This window comes from Pteropus alecto, unplaced genomic scaffold (genome assembly GCF_000325575.1).
Source record: "Pteropus alecto unplaced genomic scaffold, ASM32557v1 scaffold134, whole genome shotgun sequence".
In the NCBI taxonomy this organism is placed as follows: Eukaryota; Metazoa; Chordata; class Mammalia; order Chiroptera; family Pteropodidae; genus Pteropus; species Pteropus alecto.
Window position 1 is genome coordinate 11,032,000 of NW_006436283.1, and position 6,288 is coordinate 11,038,287.

A 6,288-nucleotide genomic window follows, 5' to 3' on the forward strand; every position below is an offset into this window, starting at 1 on the left:
GCGGTGGGAGGGATGGAGAAGGTCCTGAGGTGCACAGTGGCCACAGCGGGGAGCAGGTACTTCCGGGCAGACATGTCTGAGAAGACCCCAGTGATTTTGCAGACCACTTGAAGAGGACTTTGCAGTTCTGGGCACATTGCTCATCCATACGATTAATATTATTTCCTATTTCATATCATGTGCCTCTAGCAGTGACATCTGTTGATGTCAAACCACCTTGCCTGGGTCAGCTGAGGCCACGCACCTCACACATCATCTTCAGATTTTACAACACCTCCACGGGGGTGGGCTTTGCAGTGCCATGGGACAGCTGAGGAGAGTTGAGTCACCTGCCTGGGCTCTGTCTCCTGTACCACCGGTTGCCACAAGCCCAGCTCTGTGGCCACGAGATTTCAGAGAGTTTTGGCAACGGACAGCAACGATTTTAATGAAGACTTTGTCACCCAGAGGATTCACATTCCTAAGTTCCCAGGGGACAAAATGAACCAACAGAAAAGGGTCCGGTCTCACGGAGCAAAATCCAGTATTTCCGGTTCGGATAAGTTAATGGGTGATTACAAAGGAAGCTTGCATCTGGTGAAGCCAGCGATTGTCGGTGGATGAGGACACTGAAAGTTAATTGTTGGGGAGTATTAATGAGCAAGATAATAGAAGTTACCACTTATTTAGTATATATTTCAATCAAAATTATAAGCGTGGGTTCTGGAGCCCGACTGCTGAGGTTCAAAAGCCTGGTGCTTACGAAGTGCTGAGTACACACTGGCTACTAGCACTGTCATGCCCCTCCTCGCCTAGGCCTTCTTTAATCTACACAACAGCCCCATGAGGCAGGTGCTTGGTTCCCATTTTGCCAGGGCCCAGAGAGGTGCAGCGCTAGTCCAAGGCCACACAGCCACACATGACTAGAAACCTGGGTCAACCTGAATCCAACGACCATCTCTTTCCTGTTCATAAGAAAAAGGCTTGGGGAGAAAAGCAGCAAAGGGCCAGCAGCTCTTCAATAACAGAGAGTGGAACCAGCGAACAGAGGAGGCAGACGCAAATATTCAATTAATATCCATGATTCAGAAAGACATCTGCAGTATAAAGCAAGCCCTCCCACCCAGCAGCAAGCACAGCTCCAAGGGGGCTGAGAGTAGGAGCAGCCTCCATCCCCCGGCGGGCGGCTGAGAGCCGCGGGAGGCAGGAGATGAAAAGGCAGGTGCATTCAGAAGTCAGAAGTAGCCAGGCCTACCCTGAACCAAAGCTTTCATTCCACAGCCGGGCACTTTGCAGCAAAGTTCTGCACGAAACGCTACCTTTTCTTCCAGCTCCTGCACAAGGCTGTTATATTTTAGGAATTAAAATCTCTCCTTTGGTAAAAACACAAATGATACATGTTCCTCGCGGAATGAGCTGTCATTGACCATCCTCCCCGCCCCCATTTTCAAATGTTTCTGCTGATTTCTTCCTTGGAGTGTTCTCAACCCTCTGAGAGTCGGCTCGGTCTTAGAGGCTGGCTGTGGACAAAGGAACCTCTGGTCTGTTTGTCCTGTTGAGTGTTTTGAAAAGAATGTTCTCAGAATAACCAGCTAAGTACCAAGCGTGCTGGGCCGGAAGCTTTGGCCACACAGGCTGTTAATATCAGTCTGCTCATCGTCAGGACTGGTTCCGGAGAAGGTTCTCGTACCGGTGACAGCACAGCATGGCACCGAGTGCAGCCCCTGTTGGGATCAATTTTGGAAACATACACAGGTCTCGAATAAGCCCACGCGGACTTCACTCACAGGACACTGTTCTGTTCGCTGCTTAACACTGACAGCAGGGTGCTGCATCCTCCTACCAACAGGAAACGGAAAATGCCCAGGAGAGAGGGGCAGCCAGAGGCCAGACCTGCCTCAGAGAAGCCACCAGCCTGGGGTCAGGGGCTGGCCCTCTCCCCTACTCTGGCCAGTCTTGAGGGTAGGAGCCAGGTGGACTCCGAAGGCTAGTCAGGCTTCCAGCACCTGCCATCAGCCCAGCTCCGCCCCCTACCTCCCCAGGAAATGGGAGCCTGCTCCACCCCACCTGGCTACAGGTGCAGCTCTTTCCTTGACTCTCCACCCCCGTGTGACTTTGATAATCATTTGAACCTGGTTTCATCTGGATACGTACAGAAAGGAGGAGAGGGGGCGGAAACAGATGTGGGCAGGAAGACCCTGAGCTTCTGCACCCTCGGGGGAATGGGGTGCAGTGCAGTAGCGGACAGAGCCCAGCTGTGCTCCAGGAAGAGCTGGGTTCAAACCCCTGCTCGGCCACTTACTGTTTAGCTGCAGGTTTATCTTCTACAGAAAGAGAGTCAAGCTGTCCACCTGTTATAGCTGCTGCCATGATTAAGTGACATGCCCACGGAGTGACTGGCACTCAGAAGGCACTGCTTGCATGCTGCTTCCCTCCCCTCTGCATTTCTAGGGGCTGGCCTGGTGCGGGGATGGCGAGCATGCCACTGCTTTGTGGCAGAAATGAAAAAGAATGCTGCTTATCCAGCTCCAATCACCTCGAATGGGATATAAGTAATAAGCAAATGAAATAGAATAAGCTTGAACACATAAAGCCAAGAAGCGTATTCTGATCTCCACGCTCCCTCAGAGGAACCTACTGAAATACTGAAAAAAGGAAAGAGTCTTCCTTGCAGCGCGCGTAATCTGATGGAGGGGAGGCTGTCGGTACCAGGTCTGGAGGCATTCTTTTTGGATTCTGAGCAGCTTGGATGGGTTGCAGATAAGGCTCCACATTGAGCCAAGCCCCGGAACCTTCTAAGACTCACCCTCAACCCCTTGCTATAGAAACTCAAAATTACTCTTTATGTCTATTCACCTGAGATCTCTCCCAAGCTTCCCAAATCCCCCAACTAAGCCTTCTGATACCCACAGAACCATCTGCTTTGGGCATGAAAATGAGAGATTACAAAAAGTTGCCACACAAAGGTCCTTATTGCTGGAGGACAAAGGGGGAAACGAAGCTTTTAATGAAGGCTTTTGGAGCCACCACGCTCCCTAGCTGGCAGAGGGCCTCTCCCTTCCTTCTCCCCGTGACTGCAAATGCAGCTTCTTCACCAATTTGACATGCACGTTACATGCACGTTACGCGGCACGCGCAGCCTAATATCGTATTCCTCTCCCACTGCCATCTCCCGGCCGCTTCACCCTGGAGTTGAGATCATGGGAGGGTTCTGAGCTCATGAAAGCTTTGTCTTCACAGTCAAAGTAAAGTGAAGAATTGTGGTAATTACCCGAATGATCCCAAGAGAGAGAAAGAAACCACTTTGGGTTGAAAAAGACAGCTTTGGAGGACAGGACCAAATATCTCCGCCTTCTCAGCTGTCCAGAGAGGTAATATGTATGTTGACGTCCCCTCCCCCAACAGTAAAACTTATGCTGAGTGGCCCCCTGGGGGAAGATGCCAAGCGTCCAGCCTCACCAGAACAAGGCCAATCCAGAGCCTCCCCTAGAGCAAGCAAAGGACACCTCCCTCACTCAGATCTGAAAATGTCACATGGGAGAAACTCCAGGGACCTCGGGCAGCAGTTAAATACTGCCACTTAGAGTTCTCTAATCCAGCTGAGCAGAAATTTCCAGATTTAAATTGTGATCACCCAGGCATGATAAATGGTCTCAGACAGTCTTGAGTTTGCTCTAGCTCCCTTCGCTGGCGGTCAAGTCCTTATTTGACTCCACAGTCTACACCCTCGTCGTCTCAGGAATAAGCATGGCTGCCACTTAGGTGTCTACAGAAGGAAAGGCAAACTGCCAAGCCCCCACTGGAGTCCATGTCCCCCAAATTAATGCGTAATAATAACGACACCATCAAGAAGTACTTGACAAGGACCAAGAGGCTGTTTAGTGTCCCTGAAAAACTCTGGCCTTGACGTCGTCAGGATCTGAGCTGACATCTTCCAGGTGTCAGGCCTTGAGCAAGTTACTCAACTTTTCTGTGCCTTGGATTTTCCAGGTGTCGTAAGGGGGATAATAGTGAGAATTAACAGAAAATGTCTGTCCCCTAGACAGTGTCCAAAAAAAAGGTAGAAAAGGGAGCATTTACTACTCATTCCACAATGGTCGCTAAGTGTATGCAATGTGCAAAGCTGATTTATTTGACCCTCAAAACAACTCTGAAAGGGAGCCCAGAGCGGTATCTTTCTCCCAGGTGGTTTCGGCTTGTCCAAGATCACCCTGCTAGTTAGCCGTGGGGCCAGCGGGATATGGCGGCTGTCTTGGCTCCTGGCCCAGAGCTCTCTCGACTCTCCCACACGCTCCTCTGAGAGAAGAGGCAGGGAGCTGGTCTAGCAGGACTCCGATGAAGACTTCTGCTTTGTCTCTGTGAGGATCCGTTGTTTATAGGAGGGCCCCAGTACCCAGGTGTCATCTCTGAGTGTCCCAGGATCCAGCTCAGGATGTCGGTTTTCACGTCATGTGGTGTGGGAGGGTGGGTATGGGTACTCTGGGTCCCCCATCCGGCCGGAGTAATGCCAGTGCTTACCTACAAGGCTAACTTGTGGGAGACCTGGTTTGTTTATGTTGGGCTTCTGTTTAAGATTTAATATAAGGCAAAGATTTGTTCCTTGCAGGAGGAGGAGGAGGAGGAGAGGAAGAAGGAAAAGAAAATAAAATGAAAGGAAAAACAAAAACAAAAACAAAGAAAAGCTTGAGATCCATCTTTCTGGGGGCTTCTGAGAATAGAACCCAGAATTTATCCTCGTGGATATTAGGGGTCGAGATGAGCAGCCCTGTTCTGAGCCACAATAAGCTCTCTCACACCTGCTGTACACCTTCAGGCACACATTGGCCACCTGCTGTGTTCAGAAGCCCAGATCAGGTGGCAGGTGGGTGGAAGTAACATAGAGATGATGACTCTTGTTCTCTGAGACTTTGAAGAAGCAGAACAGACACCCCAAAGGCAGGAGAAGGGGGCCGACAATGCTAATTAATGCAGCCAGTCTGGTCCTTGGGCTATATATACTGTCTTGGAATTTTCTCCCTTTTATTTATATGCTCTATTTTCCCCAACCAAGGAATACTTCTCACTCAGCAAATATTTCTTAAGCACTTCTCATATATGTCAGGTACAGAGAAGGCTCACGATCTCCTGGGTGAGCGATCTGTTCATTCTAGCATGGGGTCACCGATTTTCTCCGGGTAGTAGGAGCCGGGGAAGGCGCCACAAAGGAGGTGAAATTTAAGCTGCATTTTGCAAGAATAGCAGCTCTCTATATTCCTCTTTCACTTGCCTGAGGGTGTCCAGCGCTGCATCCCACAGGACACGGGACAGGGATGCCAACCACGTGAGCTTTGGGGAGGTAGGAAGGCACGATAGACCAGGTGCTGGTCTCTGAGGACCTCCTGGAGGGAAGTTTGGAGCTGGCTTTCCACGGAGGAGGAGCCTGGACTGGCTCTGAGAGGAACGGAGTGTGTCCAGGTTGAGATCGTGCCAGCAGCAAAGGCAATTAAGTGAAGCCAGCAGGGCTTGGAGCCCCGGCTGGTGATGAAGGGGAAGCAGTAAGCGAAAGCCAGTTAAGCTCGAGTCGAGCGAAAGGCAAAAAGAAATAAAGGTTTGGAAGAGAGATGGGAGACCGAGGGACACAGGGGGCTGGTATATTTGAACCTGGTACAGCCCGGATGTTCCTAGCCTCACAGTGATATGCTATCCGAAATGTAATAATGGGGTGCGCCCCAGCTTCAATCACAGCCTCACCACCCACCTATAAAGCAAGAATTCTATGTTCTTCTCAAAAGACCTCGGACTGACACCTCCCTTCTGCCTCAACCCCGAAGTCTGGGTGCTCCCAGGCCCTGCCAGCAGGTCCCCGAGGAGCTGCAGAAGGCAGGAGCCACCTGGGTGCGGGAGGAGAGTGGCCAGGGCCTGGCTTGGCCTGCAGTGTCTCCCAGCTGTGACTTACATCTGGGGCTTCTGGAAATCTGACACTCACTCCCACACTCCTATACATTCTTCGCCAGGTAAAGGCACGGATATGTACACGGGGAAAGAAAGGCCACCACACACACACACTCCACATATTAAAGAGTCCCCAAGTCGTCGGAGGGGAGGCTGAGTGTCCTGGGTTGGGCGAGCCAGGTGGCTGGAAACGCGGTTTCCCTTCTGTCCTCCTGGGGAACCCGTGCCGTGGCTTCCTTCGCTCTGTTAATGTGAATGAACCCTGGGAGAGAGAGAGAGAGAGAGGGAGAGGGAGAGGGAGAGAGAGCGCGCGCGCGAGCGCGGGGAGAGCGAGAAACCCGAGCCAGCGGGGAGAGGGGAAGGGAGCAGAGCGCAAAC